Source organism: Oncorhynchus kisutch, unplaced genomic scaffold (genome assembly GCF_002021735.2).
Source record: "Oncorhynchus kisutch isolate 150728-3 unplaced genomic scaffold, Okis_V2 scaffold1572, whole genome shotgun sequence".
NCBI classification, from domain to species: Eukaryota; Metazoa; Chordata; class Actinopteri; order Salmoniformes; family Salmonidae; genus Oncorhynchus; species Oncorhynchus kisutch.
The window spans coordinates 12,647-38,458 of NW_022263517.1; the positions used below are offsets into that span (position 1 = coordinate 12,647).

The 25,812-nt window shown below is 43.1% G+C and overlaps 34 non-coding genes across 34 annotated transcripts; all 34 read left to right on the forward strand.

Annotated features, from left to right (window-relative positions):
* The first annotated feature begins 897 nt into the window (after positions 1 to 897).
* trnas-gcu (transfer RNA serine (anticodon GCU)) lies at positions 898 to 979 on the forward strand. The gene has a single exon. It is a non-coding gene; the product is annotated as a tRNA-Ser (tRNA).
* A 481-nt stretch (positions 980 to 1,460) lies between these two features.
* On the forward strand, positions 1,461 to 1,542 carry trnas-gcu (transfer RNA serine (anticodon GCU)). Its single transcript has one exon. It is a non-coding gene; the product is annotated as a tRNA-Ser (tRNA).
* A 278-nt stretch (positions 1,543 to 1,820) lies between these two features.
* Positions 1,821 to 1,902, forward strand: trnas-gcu (transfer RNA serine (anticodon GCU)). The gene has a single exon. It is a non-coding gene; the product is annotated as a tRNA-Ser (tRNA).
* Positions 1,903 to 2,384: 482 nt separating this feature from the next.
* On the forward strand, positions 2,385 to 2,466 carry trnas-gcu (transfer RNA serine (anticodon GCU)). The gene has a single exon. It is a non-coding gene; the product is annotated as a tRNA-Ser (tRNA).
* A 481-nt stretch (positions 2,467 to 2,947) lies between these two features.
* trnas-gcu (transfer RNA serine (anticodon GCU)) lies at positions 2,948 to 3,029 on the forward strand. The gene has a single exon. It is a non-coding gene; the product is annotated as a tRNA-Ser (tRNA).
* Positions 3,030 to 3,306: 277 nt separating this feature from the next.
* trnas-gcu (transfer RNA serine (anticodon GCU)) lies at positions 3,307 to 3,388 on the forward strand. The gene has a single exon. It is a non-coding gene; the product is annotated as a tRNA-Ser (tRNA).
* Positions 3,389 to 4,229: 841 nt separating this feature from the next.
* trnas-gcu (transfer RNA serine (anticodon GCU)) lies at positions 4,230 to 4,311 on the forward strand. The gene has a single exon. It is a non-coding gene; the product is annotated as a tRNA-Ser (tRNA).
* A 481-nt stretch (positions 4,312 to 4,792) lies between these two features.
* trnas-gcu (transfer RNA serine (anticodon GCU)) lies at positions 4,793 to 4,874 on the forward strand. The gene has a single exon. It is a non-coding gene; the product is annotated as a tRNA-Ser (tRNA).
* Positions 4,875 to 5,354: 480 nt separating this feature from the next.
* On the forward strand, positions 5,355 to 5,436 carry trnas-gcu (transfer RNA serine (anticodon GCU)). The gene has a single exon. It is a non-coding gene; the product is annotated as a tRNA-Ser (tRNA).
* A 278-nt stretch (positions 5,437 to 5,714) lies between these two features.
* trnas-gcu (transfer RNA serine (anticodon GCU)) lies at positions 5,715 to 5,796 on the forward strand. Its single transcript has one exon. It is a non-coding gene; the product is annotated as a tRNA-Ser (tRNA).
* An 842-nt stretch (positions 5,797 to 6,638) lies between these two features.
* On the forward strand, positions 6,639 to 6,720 carry trnas-gcu (transfer RNA serine (anticodon GCU)). The gene has a single exon. It is a non-coding gene; the product is annotated as a tRNA-Ser (tRNA).
* Positions 6,721 to 7,201: 481 nt separating this feature from the next.
* On the forward strand, positions 7,202 to 7,283 carry trnas-gcu (transfer RNA serine (anticodon GCU)). The gene has a single exon. It is a non-coding gene; the product is annotated as a tRNA-Ser (tRNA).
* Positions 7,284 to 7,560: 277 nt separating this feature from the next.
* Positions 7,561 to 7,642, forward strand: trnas-gcu (transfer RNA serine (anticodon GCU)). The gene has a single exon. It is a non-coding gene; the product is annotated as a tRNA-Ser (tRNA).
* A 481-nt stretch (positions 7,643 to 8,123) lies between these two features.
* On the forward strand, positions 8,124 to 8,205 carry trnas-gcu (transfer RNA serine (anticodon GCU)). Its single transcript has one exon. It is a non-coding gene; the product is annotated as a tRNA-Ser (tRNA).
* Positions 8,206 to 8,686: 481 nt separating this feature from the next.
* On the forward strand, positions 8,687 to 8,768 carry trnas-gcu (transfer RNA serine (anticodon GCU)). The gene has a single exon. It is a non-coding gene; the product is annotated as a tRNA-Ser (tRNA).
* Positions 8,769 to 9,250: 482 nt separating this feature from the next.
* trnas-gcu (transfer RNA serine (anticodon GCU)) lies at positions 9,251 to 9,332 on the forward strand. The gene has a single exon. It is a non-coding gene; the product is annotated as a tRNA-Ser (tRNA).
* A 479-nt stretch (positions 9,333 to 9,811) lies between these two features.
* trnas-gcu (transfer RNA serine (anticodon GCU)) lies at positions 9,812 to 9,893 on the forward strand. The gene has a single exon. It is a non-coding gene; the product is annotated as a tRNA-Ser (tRNA).
* A 481-nt stretch (positions 9,894 to 10,374) lies between these two features.
* trnas-gcu (transfer RNA serine (anticodon GCU)) lies at positions 10,375 to 10,456 on the forward strand. The gene has a single exon. It is a non-coding gene; the product is annotated as a tRNA-Ser (tRNA).
* An 844-nt stretch (positions 10,457 to 11,300) lies between these two features.
* On the forward strand, positions 11,301 to 11,382 carry trnas-gcu (transfer RNA serine (anticodon GCU)). The gene has a single exon. It is a non-coding gene; the product is annotated as a tRNA-Ser (tRNA).
* A 480-nt stretch (positions 11,383 to 11,862) lies between these two features.
* trnas-gcu (transfer RNA serine (anticodon GCU)) lies at positions 11,863 to 11,944 on the forward strand. Its single transcript has one exon. It is a non-coding gene; the product is annotated as a tRNA-Ser (tRNA).
* An 835-nt stretch (positions 11,945 to 12,779) lies between these two features.
* On the forward strand, positions 12,780 to 12,861 carry trnas-gcu (transfer RNA serine (anticodon GCU)). Its single transcript has one exon. It is a non-coding gene; the product is annotated as a tRNA-Ser (tRNA).
* A 481-nt stretch (positions 12,862 to 13,342) lies between these two features.
* On the forward strand, positions 13,343 to 13,424 carry trnas-gcu (transfer RNA serine (anticodon GCU)). Its single transcript has one exon. It is a non-coding gene; the product is annotated as a tRNA-Ser (tRNA).
* A 479-nt stretch (positions 13,425 to 13,903) lies between these two features.
* On the forward strand, positions 13,904 to 13,985 carry trnas-gcu (transfer RNA serine (anticodon GCU)). The gene has a single exon. It is a non-coding gene; the product is annotated as a tRNA-Ser (tRNA).
* A 278-nt stretch (positions 13,986 to 14,263) lies between these two features.
* trnas-gcu (transfer RNA serine (anticodon GCU)) lies at positions 14,264 to 14,345 on the forward strand. Its single transcript has one exon. It is a non-coding gene; the product is annotated as a tRNA-Ser (tRNA).
* Positions 14,346 to 14,826: 481 nt separating this feature from the next.
* On the forward strand, positions 14,827 to 14,908 carry trnas-gcu (transfer RNA serine (anticodon GCU)). Its single transcript has one exon. It is a non-coding gene; the product is annotated as a tRNA-Ser (tRNA).
* Positions 14,909 to 15,952: 1,044 nt separating this feature from the next.
* Positions 15,953 to 16,034, forward strand: trnas-gcu (transfer RNA serine (anticodon GCU)). The gene has a single exon. It is a non-coding gene; the product is annotated as a tRNA-Ser (tRNA).
* A 481-nt stretch (positions 16,035 to 16,515) lies between these two features.
* trnas-gcu (transfer RNA serine (anticodon GCU)) lies at positions 16,516 to 16,597 on the forward strand. The gene has a single exon. It is a non-coding gene; the product is annotated as a tRNA-Ser (tRNA).
* Positions 16,598 to 17,437: 840 nt separating this feature from the next.
* trnas-gcu (transfer RNA serine (anticodon GCU)) lies at positions 17,438 to 17,519 on the forward strand. The gene has a single exon. It is a non-coding gene; the product is annotated as a tRNA-Ser (tRNA).
* A 1,052-nt stretch (positions 17,520 to 18,571) lies between these two features.
* Positions 18,572 to 18,653, forward strand: trnas-gcu (transfer RNA serine (anticodon GCU)). Its single transcript has one exon. It is a non-coding gene; the product is annotated as a tRNA-Ser (tRNA).
* Positions 18,654 to 20,418: 1,765 nt separating this feature from the next.
* Positions 20,419 to 20,500, forward strand: trnas-gcu (transfer RNA serine (anticodon GCU)). Its single transcript has one exon. It is a non-coding gene; the product is annotated as a tRNA-Ser (tRNA).
* Positions 20,501 to 21,342: 842 nt separating this feature from the next.
* On the forward strand, positions 21,343 to 21,424 carry trnas-gcu (transfer RNA serine (anticodon GCU)). The gene has a single exon. It is a non-coding gene; the product is annotated as a tRNA-Ser (tRNA).
* Positions 21,425 to 22,265: 841 nt separating this feature from the next.
* trnas-gcu (transfer RNA serine (anticodon GCU)) lies at positions 22,266 to 22,347 on the forward strand. The gene has a single exon. It is a non-coding gene; the product is annotated as a tRNA-Ser (tRNA).
* Positions 22,348 to 23,189: 842 nt separating this feature from the next.
* Positions 23,190 to 23,271, forward strand: trnas-gcu (transfer RNA serine (anticodon GCU)). Its single transcript has one exon. It is a non-coding gene; the product is annotated as a tRNA-Ser (tRNA).
* Positions 23,272 to 24,113: 842 nt separating this feature from the next.
* trnas-gcu (transfer RNA serine (anticodon GCU)) lies at positions 24,114 to 24,195 on the forward strand. Its single transcript has one exon. It is a non-coding gene; the product is annotated as a tRNA-Ser (tRNA).
* Positions 24,196 to 25,812: the final 1,617 nt, after the last annotated feature.

Sequence of the window (25,812 nt, forward strand, 5' to 3'; positions counted from 1 at the left end):
CTTCACAAAACATTGTTATTTCCTCTCTTACATGGCCCCACATGAAAATAGAATCCCTGCTCAAGCCTCGAGCGACTAATAAGATTCAGGTATTGAAAGAATAGCTTCACCAAGGGGCAACCTCCAATGGTGGGATTTTGAAACCGACACCTCAACACACTTAATCAAGCACTTGAGACCACTCGGCCTGACCAAAATCATTTGTTAAATGTCTCGATGGGATGCACACATGGCCCTGCCATTGCTCTACCCTCACTTTCATTGATTTCAATCTGGGGTTTACATACAGCAACAACAGATTTTTAGATCATTTGCCAATTTTAAAAAAATCAGGGTGAGGTGGCCGAGTGGTTAAGGTGATGGACTGCTGATCCATTATGCTCTGCATGCATGGGTTCGAATCCCATCCTCATCGTGTAACAATTTAAATTCTGTGCTTTATTTTGGCACTGGTAGATTTTGACTTTCACAAACACTGGTAAAATTGCTGACTGCCACAGCGAGAGCACAGGACTTGGTATCTGAGTGGTGAAGGCGATGAACTGCATGTGTGGATTATAACACCAACCTCTTCACAAACATTTGTTATTTCCTCTCTTACATGGCCCCACATGAAAATAGAATCCCTGCTCAAGCCTCGAGCGACTAATAAGATTCAGGTATTGAAGAATAGCTTCACCAAGGGCAACCTCAATGGTGGGGATTTGAACCGACACCTCAACACACTTAATCAAGCACTTGAGACCACTCGGCCTGACAAAACATTTGTTAAATGTCTCGATGGGATCGACACATGGCCCTGCCATTGCTCTACCCTCACTTTCATTGATTTCAATCTGGGGTTTACATACAGCAACAACAGTTTTTTAAGATCATTTGCCACTTCAAAAATAACAGGATGAGGTGGCCGAGTGGTTAAGGCGATGGACTGCTAATCCATTATGCTCTGCATGCATGGGTTCGAATCCCATCCTCATCGTGTAATAATTTAAATTCTGTGCTTTATTTTGGCACTGGAAGATTTTGACTTTCACAAACACTGGTAAAATTGCTGACTGCCACAGCGAGAGCACAGGACTTGGTATCTGAGTGGTGAAGGCGATGAACTGCATGTGTGGATTATAACACCAACCTCTTCACAAAACATTTGTTATTTCCTCTCTTACATGGCCCCACATGAAAATAGAATCCCTGCTCAAGCCTCGAGCGACTAATAAGATTCAGGTATTGAAGAATAGCTTCACCAAGGGCAACCTCAATGGTGGGATTTGAACCGACACCTCAACACACTTAATCAAGCACTTGAGACCACTCGGCCTGACAAAACATTTGTTAAATGTCTCGATGGGATCGACACATGGCCCTGCCATTGCTCTACCTCACTTTCATTGATTTCAATCTGGGGTTTACATACAGCAACAACAGTTTTTTAAGATCATTTGCCACTTCAAAAATAACAGGATGAGGTGGCCGAGTGGTTAAGGCGATGGACTGCTAATCCATTATGCTCTGCATGCATGGGTTCGAATCCCATCCTCATCGTGTAATAATTTAAATTCTGTGCTTTATTTTGGCACTGGAAGATTTTGACTTTCACAAACACTGGTAAAATTGCTGACTGCCACAGCGAGAGCACAGGACTTGGTATCTGAGTGGTGAAGGCGATGAACTGCATGTGTGGATTATAACAACAACCAAGTCTCGATGTGATCGACACATGGCCCTGCCATTGCTCTACCTCACTTTCATTGATTTCAATCTGGGGTTTACATACAGCAACAACAGATTTTTAAGATCATTTGCCAATTAAAAAAAAACAGGGTGAGGTGGCCGAGTGGTTAAGGCGATGGACTGCTAATCCATTATGCTCTGCATGCATGGGTTCGAATCCCATCCTCATCGTGTAACAATTAAAATTCTGTGCTTTATTTTGGCACTGGTAGATTTTGACTTTCACAAACACTGGTAAAATTGCTGACTGCCACAGCGAGAGCACAGGACTTGGTATCTGAGTGGTGAAGGCGATGAACTGCATGTGTGGATTATAACACCAACCTCTTCACAAAACATTTGTTATTTCCTCTCTTACATGGCCCCACATGAAAATAGAATCCCTGCTCAAGCCTCGAGCGACTAATAAGATTCAGGTATTGAAGAATAGCTTCACCAAGGGCAACCTCAATGGTGGGATTTGAACCGACACCTCAACACACTTAATCAAGCACTTGAGACCACTCGGCCTGACAAAACATTTGTTAAATGTCTCGATGGGATCGACACATGGCCCTGCCATTGCTCTACCTCACTTTCATTGATTTCAATCTGGGGTTTACATACAGCAACAACAGATTTTTAAGATCATTTGCCAATTTAAAAAAAATCAGGGTGAGGTGGCCGAGTGGTTAAGGCGATGGACTGCTAATCCATTATGCTCTGCATGCATGGGTTCGAATCCCATCCTCATCGTGTAACAATTTAAATTCTGTGCTTTATTTTGGCACTGGTAGATTTTGACTTTCACAAACACTGGTAAAATTGCTGACTGCCACAGCGAGAGCACAGGACTTGGTATCTGAGTGGTGAAGGCGATGAACTGCATGTGTGGATTATAACACCAACCTCTTCACAAAACATTTGTTATTTCCTCTCTTACATGGCCCCACATGAAAATAGAATCCCTGCTCAAGCCTCGAGCGACTAATAAGATTCAGGTATTGAAGAATAGCTTCACCAAGGGCAACCTCAATGGTGGGATTTGAACCGACACCTCAACACACTTAATCAAGCACTTGAGACCACTCGGCCTGACAAAACATTTGTTAAATGTCTCGATGGGATCGACACATGGCCCTGCCATTGCTCTACCTCACTTTCATTGATTTCAATCTGGGGTTTACATACAGCAACAACAGTTTTTTAAGATCATTTGCCACTTCAAAAATAACAGGATGAGGTGGCCGAGTGGTTAAGGCGATGGACTGCTAATCCATTATGCTCTGCATGCATGGGTTCGAATCCCATCCTCATCGTGTAATAATTTAAATTCTGTGCTTTATTTTGGCACTGGAAGATTTTGACTTTCACAAACACTGGTAAAATTGCTGACTGCCACAGCGAGAGCACAGGACTTGGTATCTGAGTGGTGAAGGCGATGAACTGCATGTGTGGATTATAACAACAACCAAGTCTCGATGTGATCGACACATGGCCCTGCCATTGCTCTACCTCACTTTCATTGATTTCAATCTGGGGTTTACATACAGCAACAACAGATTTTTAAGATCATTTGCCAATTAAAAAAAACAGGGTGAGGTGGCCGAGTGGTTAAGGCGATGGACTGCTAATCCATTATGCTCTGCATGCATGGGTTCGAATCCCATCCTCATCGTGTAACAATTAAAATTCTGTGCTTTATTTTGGCACTGGTAGATTTTGACTTTCACAAACACTGGTAAAATTGCTGACTGCCACAGCGAGAGCACAGGACTTGGTATCTGAGTGGTGAAGGCGATGAACTGCATGTGTGGATTATAACACCAACCTCTTCACAAAACATTTGTTATTTCCTCTCTTACATGGCCCCACATGAAAATAGAATCCCTGCTCAAGCCTCGAGCGACTAATAAGATTCAGGTATTGAAGAATAGCTTCACCAAGGGCAACCTCAATGGTGGGATTTGAACCGACACCTCAACACACTTAATCAAGCACTTGAGACCACTCGGCCTGACAAAACATTTGTTAAATGTCTCGATGGGATCGACACATGGCCCTGCCATTGCTCTACCTCACTTTCATTGATTTCAATCTGGGGTTTACATACAGCAACAACAGATTTTTAAGATCATTTGCCAATTCAAAAAAATCAGGGTGAGGTGGCCGAGTGGTTAAGGTGATGGACTGCTAATCCATTATGCTCTGCATGCATGGGTTCGAATCCCATCCTCATCGTGTAACAATTTAAATTCTGTGCTTTATTTTGGCACTGGTAGATTTTGACTTTCACAAACACTGGTAAAATTGCTGACTGCCACAGCGAGAGCACAGGACTTGGTATCTGAGTGGTGAAGGCGATGAACTGCATGTGTGGATTATAACAACAACCAAGTCTCGATGTGATCGACACATGGCCCTGCCATTGCTCTACCTCACTTTCATTGATTTCAATCTGGGGTTTACATACAGCAACAACAGATTTTTAAGATCATTTGCCAATTAAAAAAAAACAGGGTGAGGTGGCCGAGTGGTTAAGGCGATGGACTGCTAATCCATTATGCTCTGCATGCATGGGTTCGAATCCCATCCTCATCGTGTAACAATTAAAATTCTGTGCTTTATTTTGGCACTGGTAGATTTTGACTTTCACAAACACTGGTAAAATTGCTGACTGCCACAGCGAGAGCACAGGACTTGGTATCTGAGTGGTGAAGGCGATGAACTGCATGTGTGGATTATAACACCAACCTCTTCACAAAACATTTGTTATTTCCTCTCTTACATGGCCCCACATGAAAATAGAATCCCTGCTCAAGCCTCGAGCGACTAATAAGATTCAGGTATTGAAGAATAGCTTCACCAAGGGCAACCTCAATGGTGGGATTTGAACCGACACCTCAACACACTTAATCAAGCACTTGAGACCACTCGGCCTGACAAAACATTTGTTAAATGTCTCGATGGGATCGACACATGGCCCTGCCATTGCTCTACCTCACTTTCATTGATTTCAATCTGGGGTTTACATACAGCAACAACAGTTTTTTAAGATCATTTGCCACTTCAAAAATAACAGGATGAGGTGGCCGAGTGGTTAAGGCGATGGACTGCTAATCCATTATGCTCTGCATGCATGGGTTCGAATCCCATCCTCATCGTGTAATAATTTAAATTCTGTGCTTTATTTTGGCACTGGAGATTTTGACTTTCACAAACACTGGTAAAATTGCTGACTGCCACAGCGAGAGCACAGGACTTGGTATCTGAGTGGTGAAGGCGATGAACTGCATGTGTGGATTATAACACCAACCTCTTCACAAAACATTTGTTATTTCCTCTCTTACATGGCCCCACATGAAAATAGAATCCCTGCTCAAGCCTCGAGCGACTAATAAGATTCAGGTATTGAAGAATAGCTTCACCAAGGGCAACCTCAATGGTGGGATTTGAACCGACACCTCAACACACTTAATCAAGCACTTGAGACCACTCGGCCTGACAAAACATTTGTTAAATGTCTCGATGGGATCGACACATGGCCCTGCCATTGCTCTACCTCACTTTCATTGATTTCAATCTGGGGTTTACATACAGCAACAACAGTTTTTTAAGATCATTTGCCACTTCAAAAATAACAGGATGAGGTGGCCGAGTGGTTAAGGCGATGGACTGCTAATCCATTATGCTCTGCATGCATGGGTTCGAATCCCATCCTCATCGTGTAATAATTTAAATTCTGTGCTTTATTTTGGCACTGGAAGATTTTGACTTTCACAAACACTGGTAAAATTGCTGACTGCCACAGCGAGAGCACAGGACTTGGTATCTGAGTGGTGAAGGCGATGAACTGCATGTGTGGATTATAACAACAACCAAGTCTCGATGTGATCGACACATGGCCCTGCCATTGCTCTACCTCACTTTCATTGATTTCAATCTGGGGTTTACATACAGCAACAACAGATTTTTAAGATCATTTGCCAATTAAAAAAAAACAGGGTGAGGTGGCCGAGTGGTTAAGGCGATGGACTGCTAATCCATTATGCTCTGCATGCATGGGTTCGAATCCCATCCTCATCGTGTAACAATTAAAATTCTGTGCTTTATTTTGGCACTGGTAGATTTTGACTTTCACAAACACTGGTAAAATTGCTGACTGCCACAGCGAGAGCACAGGACTTGGTATCTGAGTGGTGAAGGCGATGAACTGCATGTGTGGATTATAACACCAACCTCTTCACAAAACATTTGTTATTTCCTCTCTTACATGGCCCCACATGAAAATAGAATCCCTGCTCAAGCCTCGAGCGACTAATAAGATTCAGGTATTGAAGAATAGCTTCACCAAGGGCAACCTCAATGGTGGGATTTGAACCGACACCTCAACACACTTAATCAAGCACTTGAGACCACTCGGCCTGACAAAACATTTGTTAAATGTCTCGATGGGATCGACACATGGCCCTGCCATTGCTCTACCTCACTTTCATTGATTTCAATCTGGGGTTTACATACAGCAACAACAGATTTTTAAGATCATTTGCCAATTTTAAAAAAATCAGGTTGAGGTGGCCGAGTGGTTAAGGTGATGGACTGCTGATCCATTATGCTCTGCATGCATGGGTTCGAATCCCATCCTCATCGTGTAACAATTTAAATTCTGTGCTTTATTTTGGCACTGGTAGATTTTGACTTTCACAAACACTGGTAAAATTGCTGACTGCCACAGCGAGAGCACAGGACTTGGTATCTGAGTGGTGAAGGCGATGAACTGCATGTGTGGATTATAACAACAACCAAGTCTCGATGTGATCGACACATGGCCCTGCCATTGCTCTACCTCACTTTCATTGATTTCAATCTGGGGTTTACATACAGCAACAACAGATTTTTAAGATCATTTGCCAATTAAAAAAAAACAGGGTGAGGTGGCCGAGTGGTTAAGGCGATGGACTGCTAATCCATTATGCTCTGCATGCATGGGTTCGAATCCCATCCTCATCGTGTAACAATTAAAATTCTGTGCTTTATTTTGGCACTGGTAGATTTTGACTTTCACAAACACTGGTAAAATTGCTGACTGCCACAGCGAGAGCACAGGACTTGGTATCTGAGTGGTGAAGGCGATGAACTGCATGTGTGGATTATAACACCAACCTCTTCACAAAACATTTGTTATTTCCTCTCTTACATGGCCCCACATGAAAATAGAATCCCTGCTCAAGCCTCGAGCGACTAATAAGATTCAGGTATTGAAGAATAGCTTCACCAAGGGCAACCTCAATGGTGGGATTTGAACCGACACCTCAACACACTTAATCAAGCACTTGAGACCACTCGGCCTGACAAAACATTTGTTAAATGTCTCGATGGGATCGACACATGGCCCTGCCATTGCTCTACCTCACTTTCATTGATTTCAATCTGGGGTTTACATACAGCAACAACAGTTTTTTAAGATCATTTGCCACTTCAAAAATAACAGGATGAGGTGGCCGAGTGGTTAAGGCGATGGACTGCTAATCCATTATGCTCTGCATGCATGGGTTCGAATCCCATCCTCATCGTGTAATAATTTAAATTCTGTGCTTTATTTTGGCACTGGAAGATTTTGACTTTCACAAACACTGGTAAAATTGCTGACTGCCACAGCGAGAGCACAGGACTTGGTATCTGAGTGGTGAAGGCGATGAACTGCATGTGTGGATTATAACAACAACCAAGTCTCGATGTGATCGACACATGGCCCTGCCATTGCTCTACCTCACTTTCATTGATTTCAATCTGGGGTTTACATACAGCAACAACAGATTTTTAAGATCATTTGCCAATAAAAAAAAACAGGGTGAGGTGGCCGAGTGGTTAAGGCGATGGACTGCTAATCCATTATGCTCTGCATGCATGGGTTCGAATCCCATCCTCATCGTGTAACAATTAAAATTCTGTGCTTTATTTTGGCACTGGTAGATTTTGACTTTCACAAACACTGGTAAAATTGCTGACTGCCACAGCGAGAGCACAGGACTTGGTATCTGAGTGGTGAAGGCGATGAACTGCATGTGTGGATTATAACACCAACCTCTTCACAAAACATTTGTTATTTCCTCTCTTACATGGCCCCACATGAAAATAGAATCCCTGCTCAAGCCTCGAGCGACTAATAAGATTCAGGTATTGAAGAATAGCTTCACCAAGGGCAACCTCAATGGTGGGATTTGAACCGACACCTCAACACACTTAATCAAGCACTTGAGACCACTCGGCCTGACAAAACATTTGTTAAATGTCTCGATGGGATCGACACATGGCCCTGCCATTGCTCTACCTCACTTTCATTGATTTCAATCTGGGGTTTACATACAGCAACAACAGATTTTTAAGATCATTTGCCAATTCAAAAAAATCAGGGTGAGGTGGCCGAGTGGTTAAGGCGATGGACTGCTAATCCATTATGCTCTGCATGCATGGGTTCGAATCCCATCCTCATCGTGTAACAATTTAAATTCTGTGCTTTATTTTGGCACTGGTAGATTTTGACTTTCACAAACACTGGTAAAATTGCTGACTGCCACAGCGAGAGCACAGGACTTGGTATCTGAGTGGTGAAGGCGATGAACTGCATGTGTGGATTATAACACCAACCTCTTCACAAAACATTTGTTATTTCCTCTCTTACATGGCCCCACATGAAAATAGAATCCCTGCTCAAGCCTCGAGCGACTAATAAGATTCAGGTATTGAAGAATAGCTTCACCAAGGGCAACCTCAATGGTGGGATTTGAACCGACACCTCAACACACTTAATCAAGCACTTGAGACCACTCGGCCTGACAAAACATTTGTTAAATGTCTCGATGGGATCGACACATGGCCCTGCCATTGCTCTACCTCACTTTCATTGATTTCAATCTGGGGTTTACATACAGCAACAACAGTTTTTTAAGATCATTTGCCACTTCAAAAATAACAGGATGAGGTGGCCGAGTGGTTAAGGCGATGGACTGCTAATCCATTATGCTCTGCATGCATGGGTTCGAATCCCATCCTCATCGTGTAACAATTAAAATTCTGTGCTTTATTTTGGCACTGGTAGATTTTGACTTTCACAAACACTGGTAAAATTGCTGACTGCCACAGCGAGAGCACAGGACTTGGTATCTGAGTGGTGAAGGCGATGAACTGCATGTGTGGATTATAACACCAACCTCTTCACAAAACATTTGTTATTTCCTCTCTTACATGGCCCCACATGAAAATAGAATCCCTGCTCAAGCCTCGAGCGACTAATAAGATTCAGGTATTGAAGAATAGCTTCACCAAGGGCAACCTCAATGGTGGGATTTGAACCGACACCTCAACACACTTAATCAAGCACTTGAGACCACTCGGCCTGACAAAACATTTGTTAAATGTCTCGATGGGATCGACACATGGCCCTGCCATTGCTCTACCTCACTTTCATTGATTTCAATCTGGGGTTTACATACAGCAACAACAGTTTTTTAAGATCATTTGCCACTTCAAAAAAAATCAGGGTGAGGTGGCCGAGTGGTTAAGGCGATGGACTGCTAATCCATTATGCTCTGCATGCATGGGTTCGAATCCCATCCTCATCGTGTAACAATTTAAATTCTGTGCTTTATTTTGGCACTGGTAGATTTTGACTTTCACAAACACTGGTAAAATTGCTGACTGCCACAGCGAGAGCACAGGACTTGGTATCTGAGTGGTGAAGGCGATGAACTGCATGTGTGGATTATAACACCAACCTCTTCACAAAACATTTGTTATTTCCTCTCTTACATGGCCCCACATGAAAATAGAATCCCTGCTCAAGCCTCGAGCGACTAATAAGATTCAGGTATTGAAGAATAGCTTCACCAAGGGCAACCTCAATGGTGGGATTTGAACCGACACCTCAACACACTTAATCAAGCACTTGAGACCACTCGGCCTGACAAAACATTTGTTAAATGTCTCGATGGGATCGACACATGGCCCTGCCATTGCTCTACCTCACTTTCATTGATTTCAATCTGGGGTTTACATACAGCAACAACAGTTTTTAAGATCATTTGCCACTTCAAAAAAACAGGATGAGGTGGCCGAGTGGTTAAGGCGATGGACTGCTAATCCATTATGCTCTGCATGCATGGGTTCGAATCCCATCCTCATCGTGTAACAATTTAAATTCTGTGCTTTATTTTGGCACTGGTAGATTTTGACTTTCACAAACACTGGTAAAATTGCTGACTGCCACAGCGAGAGCACAGGACTTGGTATCTGAGTGGTGAAGGCGATGAACTGCATGTGTGGATTATAACACCAACCTCTTCACAAAACATTTGTTATTTCCTCTCTTACATGGCCCCACATGAAAATAGAATCCCTGCTCAAGCCTCGAGCGACTAATAAGATTCAGGTATTGAAGAATAGCTTCACCAAGGGCAACCTCAATGGTGGGATTTGAACCGACACCTCAACACACTTAATCAAGCACTTGAGACCACTCGGCCTGACAAAACATTTGTTAAATGTCTCGATGGGATCGACACATGGCCCTGCCATTGCTCTACCTCACTTTCATTGATTTCAATCTGGGGTTTACATACAGCAACAACAGTTTTTTAAGATCATTTGCCACTTCAAAAATAACAGGATGAGGTGGCCGAGTGGTTAAGGCGATGGACTGCTAATCCATTATGCTCTGCATGCATGGGTTCGAATCCCATCCTCATCGTGTAATAATTTAAATTCTGTGCTTTATTTTGGCACTGGAAGATTTTGACTTTCACAAACACTGGTAAAATTGCTGACTGCCACAGCGAGAGCACAGGACTTGGTATCTGAGTGGTGAAGGCGATGAACTGCATGTGTGGATTATAACAACAACCAAGTCTCGATGTGATCGACACATGGCCCTGCCATTGCTCTACCTCACTTTCATTGATTTCAATCTGGGGTTTACATACAGCAACAACAGATTTTTAAGATCATTTGCCAATTCAAAAAAAATCAGGGTGAGGTGGCCGAGTGGTTTAAGGCGATGGACTGCTAATCCATTATGCTCTGCATGCATGGGTTCGAATCCCATCCTCATCGTGTAACAATTAAAATTCTGTGCTTTATTTTGGCACTGGAAGATTTTGACTTTCACAAACACTGGTAAAATTGCTGACTGCCACAGCGAGAGCACAGGACTTGGTATCTGAGTGGTGAAGGCGATGAACTGCATGTGTGGATTATAACACCAACCTCTTCACAAAACATTTGTTATTTCCTCTCTTACATGGCCCCACATGAAAATAGAATCCCTGCTCAAGCCTCGAGCGACTAATAAGATTCAGGTATTGAAGAATAGCTTCACCAAGGGCAACCTCAATGGTGGGATTTGAACCGACACCTCAACACACTTAATCAAGCACTTGAGACCACTCGGCCTGACAAAACATTTGTTAAATGTCTCGATGGGATCGACACATGGCCCTGCCATTGCTCTACCTCACTTTCATTGATTTCAATCTGGGGTTTACATACAGCAACAACAGATTTTTAAGATCATTTGCCAATTCAAAAAAAATCAGGGTGAGGTGGCCGAGTGGTTAAGGCGATGGACTGCTAATCCATTATGCTCTGCATGCATGGGTTCGAATCCCATCCTCATCGTGTAACAATTTAAATTCTGTGCTTTATTTTGGCACTGGTAGATTTTGACTTTCACAAACACTGGTAAAATTGCTGACTGCCACAGCGAGAGCACAGGACTTGGTATCTGAGTGGTGAAGGCGATGAACTGCATGTGTGGATTATAACACCAACCTCTTCACAAAACATTTGTTATTTCCTCTCTTACATGGCCCCACATGAAAATAGAATCCCTGCTCAAGCCTCGAGCGACTAATAAGATTCAGGTATTGAAGAATAGCTTCACCAAGGGCAACCTCAATGGTGGGATTTGAACCGACACCTCAACACACTTAATCAAGCACTTGAGACCACTCGGCCTGACAAAACATTTGTTAAATGTCTCGATGGGATCGACACATGGCCCTGCCATTGCTCTACCTCACTTTCATTGATTTCAATCTGGGGTTTACATACAGCAACAACAGTTTTTAAGATCATTTGCCACTTCAAAAATAACAGGATGAGGTGGCCGAGTGGTTAAGGCGATGGACTGCTAATCCATTATGCTCTGCATGCATGGGTTCGAATCCCATCCTCATCGTGTAATAATTTAAATTCTGTGCTTTATTTTGGCACTGGAAGATTTTGACTTTCACAAACACTGGTAAAATTGCTGACTGCCACAGCGAGAGCACAGGACTTGGTATCTGAGTGGTGAAGGCGATGAACTGCATGTGTGGATTATAACACCAACCAAGTCTCGATTTGATCCTCTCTTACATGGCCCTGAAAATAGAATCCCTGCTCAAGCCTCGAGCGACTAATAAGATTCAGGTATTGAAGAATAGCTTCACCAAGGGCAACCTCAATGGTGGGATTTGAACCGACACCTCAACACACTTAATCAAGCACTTGAGACCACTCGGCCTGCAAAACATTTGTTAAATGTCTCGATGGGATCGACACATGGCCCTGCCATTGCTCTACCTCACTTTCATTGATTTCAATCTGGGGTTTACATACAGCAACAACACTTTTTTAAGATCATTGCCACAGCGAGAGCACAGGACTTGGTATCTGAGTGGTGAAGGCGATGAACTGCATGTGTGGATTATGCTCTTCATGCATTTGTTAATCCCTCTCTTACATGGCCCCACATGAAAATAGAATCCCTGCTCAAGCCTCGAGCGACTAATAAGATTCAGGTATTGAAGAATAGCTTCACCAAGGGCAACCTCAATGGTGAGATTTGAACCGACACCTCATCTGACTGGTGAAGCGATGAACCACTGTGTGACAAAACATTTGTTAAATGTCTCGATGGGATCGACACATGGCCCTGCCATTGCTCTACCTCACTTTCATTGATTTCAATCTGGGGTTTACATACAGCAACAACAGATTTTTAAGATCATTTGCCAATTCAAAAAAAACAGGGTGAGGTGGCCGAGTGGTTAAGGCGATGGACTGCTAATCCATTATGCTCTGCATGCATGGGTTCGAATCCCATCCTCATCGTGTAACAATTAAATTCTGTGCTTTATTTTGGCACTGGTAGATTTTGACTTTCACAAACACTGGTAAAATTGCTGACTGCCACAGCGAGAGCACAGGACTTGGTATCTGAGTGGTGAAGGCGATGAACTGCATGTGTGGATTATAACACCAACCTCTTCACAAAACATTTGTTATTTCCTCTCTTACATGGCCCCACATGAAAATAGAATCCCTGCTCAAGCCTCGAGCGACTAATAAGATTCAGGTATTGAAGAATAGCTTCACCAAGGGCAACCTCAATGGTGGGATTTGAACCGACACCTCAACACACTTAATCAAGCACTTGAGACCACTCGGCCTGACAAAACATTTGTTAAATGTCTCGATGGGATCGACACATGGCCCTGCCATTGCTCTACCTCACTTTCATTGATTTCAATCTGGGGTTTACATACAGCAACAACAGATTTTTAAGATCATTTGCCAATTCAAAAAAAATCAGGGTGAGGTGGCCGAGTGGTTAAGGCGATGGACTGCTAATCCATTATGCTCTGCATGCATGGGTTCGAATCCCATCCTCATCGTGTAACAATTTAAATTCTGTGCTTTATTTTGGCACTGGTAGATTTTGACTTTCACAAACACTGGTAAAATTGCTGACTGCCACAGCGAGAGCACAGGACTTGGTATCTGAGTGGTGAAGGCGATGAACTGCATGTGTGGATTATAACACCAACCTCTTCACAAAACATTTGTTATTTCCTCTCTTACATGGCCCCACATGAAAATAGAATCCCTGCTCAAGCCTCGAGCGACTAATAAGATTCAGGTATTGAAGAATAGCTTCACCAAGGGCAACCTCAATGGTGGGATTTGAACCGACACCTCAACACACTTAATCAAGCACTTGAGACCACTCGGCCTGACAAAACATTTGTTAAATGTCTCGATGGGATCGACACATGGCCCTGCCATTGCTCTACCTCACTTTCATTGATTTCAATCTGGGGTTTACATACAGCAACAACAGTTTTTAAGATCATTTGCCACTTCAAAAAAACAGGATGAGGTGGCCGAGTGGTTAAGGCGATGGACTGCTAATCCATTATGCTCTGCATGCATGGGTTCGAATCCCATCCTCATCGTGTAACAATTTAAATTCTGTGCTTTATTTTGGCACTGGAAGATTTTGACTTTCACAAACACTGGTAAAATTGCTGACTGCCACAGCGAGAGCACAGGACTTGGTATCTGAGTGGTGAAGGCGATGAACTGCATGTGTGGATTATAACAACAACCAAGTCTCGATGTGATCGACACATGGCCCTGCCATTGCTCTACCTCACTTTCATTGATTTCAATCTGGGGTTTACATACAGCAACAACAGATTTTTAAGATCATTTGCCAATTCAAAAAAAACAGGGTGAGGTGGCCGAGTGGTTAAGGCGATGGACTGCTAATCCATTATGCTCTGCATGCATGGGTTCGAATCCCATCCTCATCGTGTAACAATTAAAATTCTGTGCTTTATTTTGGCACTGGTAGATTTTGACTTTCACAAACACTGGTAAAATTGCTGACTGCCACAGCGAGAGCACAGGACTTGGTATCTGAGTGGTGAAGGCGATGAACTGCATGTGTGGATTATAACACCAACCTCTTCACAAAACATTTGTTATTTCCTCTCTTACATGGCCCCACATGAAAATAGAATCCCTGCTCAAGCCTCGAGCGACTAATAAGATTCAGGTATTGAAGAATAGCTTCACCAAGGGCAACCTCAATGGTGGGATTTGAACCGACACCTCAACACACTTAATCAAGCACTTGAGACCACTCGGCCTGACAAAACATTTGTTAAATGTCTCGATGGGATCGACACATGGCCCTGCCATTGCTCTACCTCACTTTCATTGATTTCAATCTGGGGTTTACATACAGCAACAACAGATTTTTAAGATCATTTGCCAATTCAAAAAAATCAGGGTGAGGTGGCCGAGTGGTTAAGGCGATGGACTGCTAATCCATTATGCTCTGCATGCATGGGTTCGAATCCCATCCTCATCGTGTAACAATTTAAATTCTGTGCTTTATTTTGGCACTGGTAGATTTTGACTTTCACAAACACTGGTAAAATTGCTGACTGCCACAGCGAGAGCACAGGACTTGGTATCTGAGTGGTGAAGGCGATGAACTGCATGTGTGGATTATAACACCAACCTCTTCACAAAACATTTGTTATTTCCTCTCTTACATGGCCCCACATGAAAATAGAATCCCTGCTCAAGCCTCGAGCGACTAATAAGATTCAGGTATTGAAGAATAGCTTCACCAAGGGCAACCTCAATGGTGGGATTTGAACCGACACCTCAACACACTTAATCAAGCACTTGAGACCACTCGGCCTGACAAAACATTTGTTAAATGTCTCGATGGGATCGACACATGGCCCTGCCATTGCTCTACCTCACTTTCATTGATTTCAATCTGGGGTTTACATACAGCAACAACAGTTTTTTAAGATCATTTGCCACTTCAAAATAGCAGAATGAGGTGGCCGAGTGGTTAAGGCGATGGACTGCTAATCCATTATGCTCTGCATGCATGGGTTCGAATCCCATCCTCATCGTGTAATAATTTAAATTCTGTGCTTTATTTTGGCACTGGAAGATTTTGACTTTCACAAACACTGGTAAAATTGCTGACTGCCACAGCGAGAGCACAGGACTTGGTATCTGAGTGGTGAAGGCGATGAACTGCATGTGTGGATTATAACACCAACCTCTTCACAAAACATTTGTTATTTCCTCTCTTACATGGCCCCACATGAAAATAGAATCCCTGCTCAAGCCTCGAGCGACTAATAAGATTCAGGTATTGAAGAATAGCTTCACCAAGGGCAACCTCAATGGTGGGATTTGAACCGACACCTCAACACACTTAATCAAGCACTTGAGACCACTCGGCCTGACAAAACATTTGTTAAATGTCTCGATGGGATCGACACATGGCCCTGCCATTGCTCTACCTCACTTTCATTGATTTCAATCTGGGGTTTACATACAGCAACAACAGATTTTTAAGATCATTTGCCAATTCAAAAAAAATCAGGGTGAGGTGGCCGAGTGGTTAAGGCGATGGACTGCTAATCCATTATGCTCTGCATGCATGGGTTCGAATCCCATCCTCATCGTGTAACAATTTAAATTCTGTGCTTTATTTTGGCACTGGTAGATTTTGACTTTCACAAACACTGGTAAAATTGCTGACTGCCACAGCGAGAGCACAGGACTTGGTATCTGAGTGGTGAAGGCGATGAACTGCATGTGTGGATTATAACACCAACCTCTTCACAAAACATTTGTTATTTCCTCTCTTACATGGCCCCACATGAAAATAGAATCCCTGCTCAAGCCTCGAGCGACTAATAAGATTCAGGTATTGAAGAATAGCTTCACCAAGGGCAACCTCAATGGTGGGATTTGAACCGACACCTCAACACACTTAATCAAGCACTTGAGACCACTCGGCCTGACAAAACATTTGTTAAATGTCTCGATGGGATCGACACATGGCCCTGCCATTGCTCTACCTCACTTTCATTGATTTCAATCTGGGGTTTACATACAGCAACAACAGTTTTTTAAGATCATTTGCCACTTCAAAAATAACAGGATGAGGTGGCCGAGTGGTTAAGGCGATGGACTGCTAATCCATTATGCTCTGCATGCATGGGTTCGAATCCCATCCTCATCGTGTAATAATTTAAATTCTGTGCTTTATTTTGGCACTGGAAGATTTTGACTTTCACAAACACTGGTAAAATTGCTGACTGCCACAGCGAGAGCACAGGACTTGGTATCTGAGTGGTGAAGGCGATGAACTGCATGTGTGGATTATAACACCAACCAAGTCTCGATGTGATCGACACATGGCCCTGCCATTGCTCTACCTCACTTTCATTGATTTCAATCTGGGGTTTACATACAGCAACAACAGATTTTTAAGATCATTTGCCAATTCAAAAAAAATCAGGGTGAGGTGGCCGAGTGTTTAAGGCGATGGACTGCTAATCCATTATGCTCTGCATGCATGGGTTCGAATCCCATCCTCATCGTGTAACAATTAAAATTCTGTGCTTTATTTTGGCACTGGAAGATTTTGACTTTCACAAACACTGGTAAAATTGCTGACTGCCACAGCGAGAGCACAGGACTTGGTATCTGAGTGGTGAAGGCGATGAACTGCATGTGTGGATTATAACACCAACCTCTTCACAAAACATTTGTTATTTCCTCTCTACATGGCCCCACATGAAAATAGAATCCCTGCTCAAGCCTCGAGCAACTAATAAGATTCAGGTATTGAAGAATAGCTTCACCAAGGCAACCTCAATGGTGGGATTTGAACCGACACCTCAACACCACTAATCAAGCACTTGAGACCACTCGGCCTGACAAAACATTTGTTAAATGTCTCGATGGGATCGACACATGGCCCTGCCATTGCTCTACCTCACTTTCATTGATTTCAATCTGGGGTTTACATACAGCAACAACAGTTTTTTAAGATCATTTGCCACTTCAAAAATAACAGGATGAGGTGGCCGAGTGGTTAAGGCGATGGACTGCTAATCCATTATGCTCTGCATGCATGGGTTCGAATCCCATCCTCATCGTGGTAATAATTTAAATTCTGTGCTTTATTTTGGCACTGGAAGATTTTGACTTTCACAAACACTGGTAAAATTGCTGACTGCCACAGCGAGAGCACAGGACTTTGGTATCTGAGTGGTGGAAGGCGATGAACTGCATGTGTGGATTATAACACCAACCTCTTCACAAACATTTGTTATTTCCTCTCTTACATGGCCCCACATGAAAATAGAATCCCTGCCTCAAGCCTCGAGCGAACTTAATAAGATTCAGGTATTGAAGAATAGCTTCACCAAGGGCAACCTCAATGGTGGGATTTGAACCGACACCTCAACACACTTAATCAAGCACTTTGAGACCACTCGGCCTGACAAAACATTTGTTAAATGTCTCGATGGGATCGACACATGGCCCTGCCATTGCTCTACCTCACTTTCATTGATTTCAATCTGGGGTTTACATACAGCAACAACAGATTTTTAAGATCATTTGCCAATTCAAAAAAAATCAGGGTGAGGTGGCGGAGTGGTTAAGGCGATGGACTGCTAATCCATTATGCTCTGCATGCATGGGTTCGAATCCCATCCTCATCGTGTAACAATTTAAATTCTGTGCTTTATTTTGGCACTGGTAGATTTTGACTTTCACAAACACTGGTAAAATTGCTGACTGCCACAGCGAGAGCACAGGACTTGGTATCTGAGTGGTGAAGGCGATGAACTGCATGTGTGGATTATAACACCAACCTCTTCACAAAACATTTGTTATTTCCTCTCTTACATGGCCCCACATGAAAATAGAATCCCTGCTCAAGCCTCGAGCGACTAATAAGATTCAGGTATTGAAGAATAGCTTCAGCAAGGGCAACCTCAATGGTGGGATTTGAACCGACACCTCAACACACTTAATCAAGCACTTGAGACCACTCGGCCTGACAAAACATTTGTTAAATGTCTCGATGGGATCGACACATGGCCCTGCCATTGCTCTACCTCACTTTCATTGATTTCAATCTGGGGTTTACATACAGCAACAACAGATTTTTAAGATCATTTGCCAATTCAAAAAAAATCTGGGTGAGGTGGCCGAGTGGTTAAGGCGATGGACTGCTAATCCATTATGCTCTGCATGCATGGGTTCGAATCCCATCCTCATCGTGTAACAATTAAAATTCTGTGCTTTTTTTGGCACTGGTAGATTTTGACTTTCACAAACACTGGTAAAATTGCTGACTGCCACAGCGAGAGCACAGGACTTGGTATCTGAGTGGTGAAGGCGATGAACTGCATGTGTGGATTATAACACCAACCAAGTCTCGATGGGATCGACACATGGCCCTGCCATTGCTCTACCTCACTTTCATTGATTTCAATCTGGGGTTTACATACAGCAACAACAGATTTTTAAGATCATTTGCCAATTCAAAAAAATCAGGGTGAGGTGGCCGAGTGTTTAAGGCGATGGACTGCTAATCCATTATGCTCTGCATGCATGGGTTCGAATCCCATCCTCATCGTGTAACAATTAAAATTCTGTGCTTTATTTTGGCACTGGAAGATTTTGACTTTCACAAACACTGGTAAAATTGCTGACTGCCACAGCGAGAGCACAGGACTTGGTATCTGAGTGGTGAAGGCGATGAACTGCATGTGTGGATTATAACACCAACCTCTTCACAAAACATTTGTTATTTCCTCTCTTACATGGCCCCACATGAAAATAGAATCCCTGCTCAAGCCTCGAGCGACTAATAAGATTCAGGTATTGAAGAATAGCTTCACCAAGGGCAACCTCAATGGTGAGATTTGAACCGACACCTCAACACACTTAATCAAGCACTTGAGACCACTCGGCCTGACAAAACATTTGTTAAATGTCTCGATGGGATCGACACATGGCCCTGCCATTGCTCTACCTCACTTTCATTGATTTCAATCTGGGGTTTACATACAGCAACAACAGATTTTTAAGATCATTTGCCAATTTAAAAAAAATCAGGGTGAGGTGGCCGAGTGGTTAAGGTGATGGACTGCTAATCCATTATGCTCTGCATGCATGGGTTCGAATCCCATCCTCATCGTGTAACAATTTAAATTCTGTGCTTTATTTTGGCACTGGTAGATTTTGACTTTCACAAACACTGGTAAAATTGCTGACTGCCACAGCGAGAGCACAGGACTTGGTATCTGAGTGGTGAAGGCGATGAACTGCATGTGTGGATTATAACACCAACCAAGTCTCGATGGGATCGACACATGGCCCTGCCATTGCTCTACCTCACTTTCATTGATTTCAATCTGGGGTTTACATACAGCAACAACAGATTTTTAAGATAATTTGCCAATTCAAAAAAAATCAGGGTGAGGTGGCCGAGTGTTTAAGGCGAAGGACTGCTAATCCATTATGCTCTGCATGCATGGGTTCGAATCCCATCCTCATCGTGTAACAATTAAAATTCTGTGCTTTATTTTGGCACTGGAAGATTTTGACTTTCACAAACACTGGTAAAATTGCTGACTGCCACAGCGAGAGCACAGGACTTGGTATCTGAGTGGTGAAGGCGATGAACTGCATGTGTGGATTATAACACCAACCTCTTCACAAAACATTTGTTATTTCCTCTCTTACATGGCCCCACATGAAAATAGAATCCCTGCTCAAGCCTCGAGCAACTAATAAGATTCAGGTATTGAAGAATAGCTTCACCAAGGGCAACCTCAATGGTGGGATTTGAACCGACACCTCAACACACTTAATCAAGCACTTGAGACCACTCGGCCTGACAAAACATTTGTTAAATGTCTCGATGGGATCGACACATGGCCCTGCCATTGCTCTACCTCACTTTCATTGATTTCAATCTGGGGTTTACATACAGCAACAACAGATTTTTAAGATCATTTGCCAATTCAAAAAAATCTGGGTGAGGTGGCCGAGTGGTTAAGGCGATGGACTGCTAATCCATTATGCTCTGCATGCATGGGTTCGAATCCCATCCTCATCGTGTAACAATTAAAATTCTGTGCTTTTTTTGGCACTGGTAGATTTTGACTTTCACAAACACTGGTAAAATTGCTGACTGCCACAGCGAGAGCACAGGACTTGGTATCTGAGTGGTGAAGGCGATGAACTGCATGTGTGGATTATAACACCAACCAAGTCTCGATGGGATCGACACATGGCCCTGCCATTGCTCTACCTCACTTTCATTGATTTCAATCTGGGGTTTACATACAGCAACAACAGATTTTTAAGATCATTTGCCAATTCAAAAAAATCAGGGTGAGGTGGCCGAGTGTTTAAGGCGAAGGACTGCTAATCCATTATGCTCTGCATGCATGGGTTCGAATCCCATCCTCATCGTGTAACAATTAAAATTCTGTGCTTTATTTTGGCACTGGAAGATTTTGACTTTCACAAACACTGGTAAAATTGCTGACTGCCACAGCGAGAGCACAGGACTTGGTATCTGAGTGGTGAAGGCGATGAACTGCATGTGTGGATTATAACACCAACCTCTTCACAAAACATTTGTTATTTCCTCTCTTACATGGCCCCACATGAAAATAGAATCCCTGCTCAAGCCTCGAGCAACTAATAAGATTCAGGTATTGAAGAATAGCTTCACCAAGGGCAACCTCAATGGTGGGATTTGAACCGACACCTCAACACACTTAATCAAGCACTTGAGACCACTCGGCCTGACAAAACATTTGGTTAAATGTCTCGATGGGATCGACACATGGCCCTGCCATTGCTCTACCTCACTTTCATTGATTTCAATCTGGGGTTTACATACAGCAACAACAGATTTTTAAGATCATTTGCCAATTCAAAAAAAATCTGGGTGAGGTGGCCGAGTGGTTAAGGCGATGGACTGCTAATCCATTATGCTCTGCATGCATGGGTTCGAATCCCATCCTCATCGTGTAACAATTAAATTTCTGTGCTTTTTTTGGCACTGGTAGATTTTGACTTTCACAAACACTGGTAAAATTGCTGACTGCCACAGCGAGAGCACAGGACTTGGTATCTGAGTGGTGAAGGCGATGAACTGCATGTGTGGATTATAACACCAACCAAGTCTCGATGGGATCGACACATGGCCCTGCCATTGCTCTACCTCACTTTCATTGATTTCAATCTGGGGTTTACATACAGCAACAACAGATTTTTAAGATCATTTGCCAATTCAAAAAAATCAGGGTGAGGTGGCCGAGTGTTTAAGGCGAAGGACTGCTAATCCATTATGCTCTGCATGCATGGGTTCGAATCCCATCCTCATCGTGTAACAATTAAAATTCTGTGCTTTATTTTGGCACTGGAAGATTTTGACTTTCACAAACACTGGTAAAATTGCTGACTGCCACAGCGAGAGCACAGGACTTGGTATCTGAGTGGTGAAGGCGATGAACTGCATGTGTGGATTATAACACCAACCTCTTCACAAAACATTTGTTATTTCCTCTCTTACATGGCCCCACATGAAAATAGAATCCCTGCTCAAGCCTAGAGCAACTAATAAGATTCAGGTATTGAAGAATAGCTTCACCAAGGGCAACCTCAATGGTGGGATTTGAACCGACACCTCAACACACTTAATCAAGCACTTGAGACCACTCGGCCTGACAAAACATTTGTTAAATGTCTCGATGGGATCGACACATGGCCCTGCCATTGCTCTACCTCACTTTCATTGATTTCAATCTGGGGTTTACATACAGCAACAACAGATTTTTAAGATCATTTGCCAATTCAAAAAAAATCTGGGTGAGGTGGCCGAGTGGTTAAGGCGATGGACTGCTAATCCATTATGCTCTGCATGCATGGGTTCGAATCCCATCCTCATCGTGTAACAATTAAAATTCTGTGCTTTTTTTGGCACTGGTAGATTTTGACTTTCACAAACACTGGTAAAATTGCTGACTGCCACAGCGAGAGCACAGGACTTGGTATCTGAGTGGTGAAGGCGATGAACTGCATGTGTGGATTATAACACCAACCAAGTCTCGATGGGATCGACACATGGCCCTGCCATTGCTCTACCTCACTTTCATTGATTTCAATCTGGGGTTTACATACAGCAACAACAGATTTTTAAGATCATTTGCCAATTCAAAAAAAATCAGGGTGAGGTGGCCAAGTGTTTAAGGCGAAGGACTGCTAATCCATTATGCTCTGCATGCATGGGTTCGAATCCCATCCTCATCGTGTAACAATTAAAATTCTGTGCTTTATTTTGGCACTGGAAGATTTTGACTTTCACAAACACTGGTAAAATTGCTGACTGCCACAGCGAGAGCACAGGACTTGGTATCTGAGTGGTGAAGGCGATGAACTGCATGTGTGGATTATAACACCAACCTCTTCACAAAACATTTGTTATTTCCTCTCTTACATGGCCCCACATGAAAATAGAATCCCTGCTCAAGCCTCGAGCAACTAATAAGATTCAGGTATTGAAGAATAGCTTCACCAAGGGCAACCTCAATGGTGGGATTTGAACCGACACCTCAACACACTTAATCAAGCACTTGAGACCACTCGGCCTGACAAAACATTTGTTAAATGTCTCGATGGGATCGACACATGGCCCTGCCATTGCTCTACCTCACTTTCATTGATTTCAATCTGGGGTTTACATACAGCAACAACAGATTTTTAAGATCATTTGCCAATTCAAAAAAAATCTGGGTGAGGTGGCCGAGTGGTTAAGGCGATGGACTGCTAATCCATTATGCTCTGCATGCATGGGTTCGAATCCCATCCTCATCGTGTAACAATTAAAATTCTGTGCTTTTTTTGGCACTGGTAGATTTTGACTTTCACAAACACTGGTAAAATTGCTGACTGCCACAGCGAGAGCACAGGACTTGGTATCTGAGTGGTGAAGGCGATGAACTGCATGTGTGGATTATAACACCAACCAAGTCTCGATGGGATCGACACATGGCCCTGCCATTGCTCTACCTCACTTTCATTGATTTCAATCTGGGGTTTACATACAGCAACAACAGATTTTTAAGATCATTTGCCAATTCAAAAAAAATCAGGGTGAGGTGGCCGAGTGTTTAAGGCGAAGGACTGCTAATCCATTATGCTCTGCATGCATGGGTTCGAATCCCATCCTCATCGTGTAACAATTAAAATTCTGTGCTTTATTTTGGCACTGGAAGATTTTGACTTTCACAAACACTGGTAAAATTGCTGACTGCCACAGCGAGAGCACAGGACTTGGTATCTGAGTGGTGAAGGCGATGAACTGCATGTGTGGATTATAACACCAACCTCTTCACAAAACATTTGTTATTTCCTCTCTTACATGGCCCCACATGAAAATAGAATCCCTGCTCAAGCCTCGAGCAACTAATAAGATTCAGGTATTGAAGAATAGCTTCACCAAGGGCAACCTCAATGGTGGGATTTGAACCGACACCTCAACACACTTAATCAAGCACTTGAGACCACTCGGCCTGACAAAACATTTGTTAAATGTCTCGATGGGATCGACACATGGCCCTGCCATTGCTCTACCTCACTTTCATTGATTTCAATCTGGGGTTTACATACAGCAACAACAGATTTTTAAGATCATTTGCCAATTCAAAAAAAATCTGGGTGAGGTGGCCGAGTGGTTAAGGCGATGGACTGCTAATCCATTATGCTCTGCATGCATGGGTTCGAATCCCATCCTCATCGTGTAACAATTTAAATTCTGTGCTTTATTTTGGCACTGGTAGATTTTGACTTTCACAAACACTGGTAAAATTGCTGACTGCCACAGCGAGAGCACAGGACTTGGTATCTGAGTGGTGAAGGCGATGAACTGCATGTGTGGATTATAACACCAACCTCTTCACAAAACATTTGTTATTTCCTCTCTTACATGGCCCCACATGAAAATAGAATCCCTGCTCAAGCCTCGAGCGACTAATAAGATTCAGGTATTGAAGAATAGCTTCACCAAGGGCAACCTCAATGGTGGGATTTGAACCGACACCTCAACACACTTAATCAAGCACTTGAGACCACTCGGGCCTGACAAAACATTTGTTAAATGTCTCGATGGGATCGGACACATGGCCCTGCCATTGCTCTACCTCACTTTCATTGATTTCAATCTGGGGGTTTACATACAGCAACAACAGTTTTTTAAGATCATTTGCCACTTCAAAAATAACAGGATGAGGTGGCCGAGTGGTTAAGGCGATGGACTGCTAATCCATTATGCTCTGCATGCATGGGTTCGAATCTCATCCTCATCGTGTAATAATTTAAATTCTGTGCTTTATTTTGGCACTGGAAGATTTTGACTTTCACAAACACTGGTAAAATTGCTGACTGCCACAGCGAGAGCACAGGACTTGGTATCTGAGTGGTGAAGGCGATGAACTGCATGTGTGGATTATAACAACAACCAAGTCTCGATGTGATCGACACATGGCCCTGCATTGCTCTACCCTCACTTCAATTGATTTAAATCTGGGGTTACATACAGCAACAACAGATTTTTAAGATCATTTGCCAATTCAAAAAAAATCAGGGTGAGGTGCCGAGTGTTTAAGGCGAAGGACTGCTAATTCCATTATGCTCTGCATGCATGGGTTCGAATCCCATCCTCATCGTGTAACAATTAAAATTCTGTGCTTATTTTGGCACTGGAAGATTTTGACTTTCACAAACACTGGTAAATTGCTGGACTGCCACAGCGAGAGCACAGGACTTGGTATCTGAGTGGTGAAGGCGATGAACTGCATGTGTGGATTATAACACCAACCTCTTCCACAAATACATTGTTATTTCCTCTCTTACATGGCCTCCACTATGAAAATAGAATCCCTGCTCTAGCCTCGATGCGATCTATAAGAGTCCAGGTAATTGAGAATAGCTTCACCAAGGGCAACCTCAATGGGTGGGATTTGAACCGACACCTCAACACACTTAATCAAGCACTTGAGACCACTCGGCCTGACAAAACATTTGTTAAATGTCTCGATGGATCGACACATGGCCCTGCCATTGCTCTACTCACTTTCATTGATTTCAATCTGGGGTTTACATACAGCAACAACAGATTTTTAAGATCATTTGCCATTCAAAAATAATCAGGATGAGGTGGCGAGTGGTTTAAGGCGAATGGACTGCTAATCCATTATGCTCTGCATGCATGGGTTCGAATCCCATCCTCAATCGTGTAATAAATTTAAAATTCTGTGCTTTATTTTGGCACTGGTAGATTTTGACTTTCACAAACACTGGTAAAATTGCTGACTGCCACCAGCGAGAGCACAGACTTGGTATCTGAGTGGTGAAGGC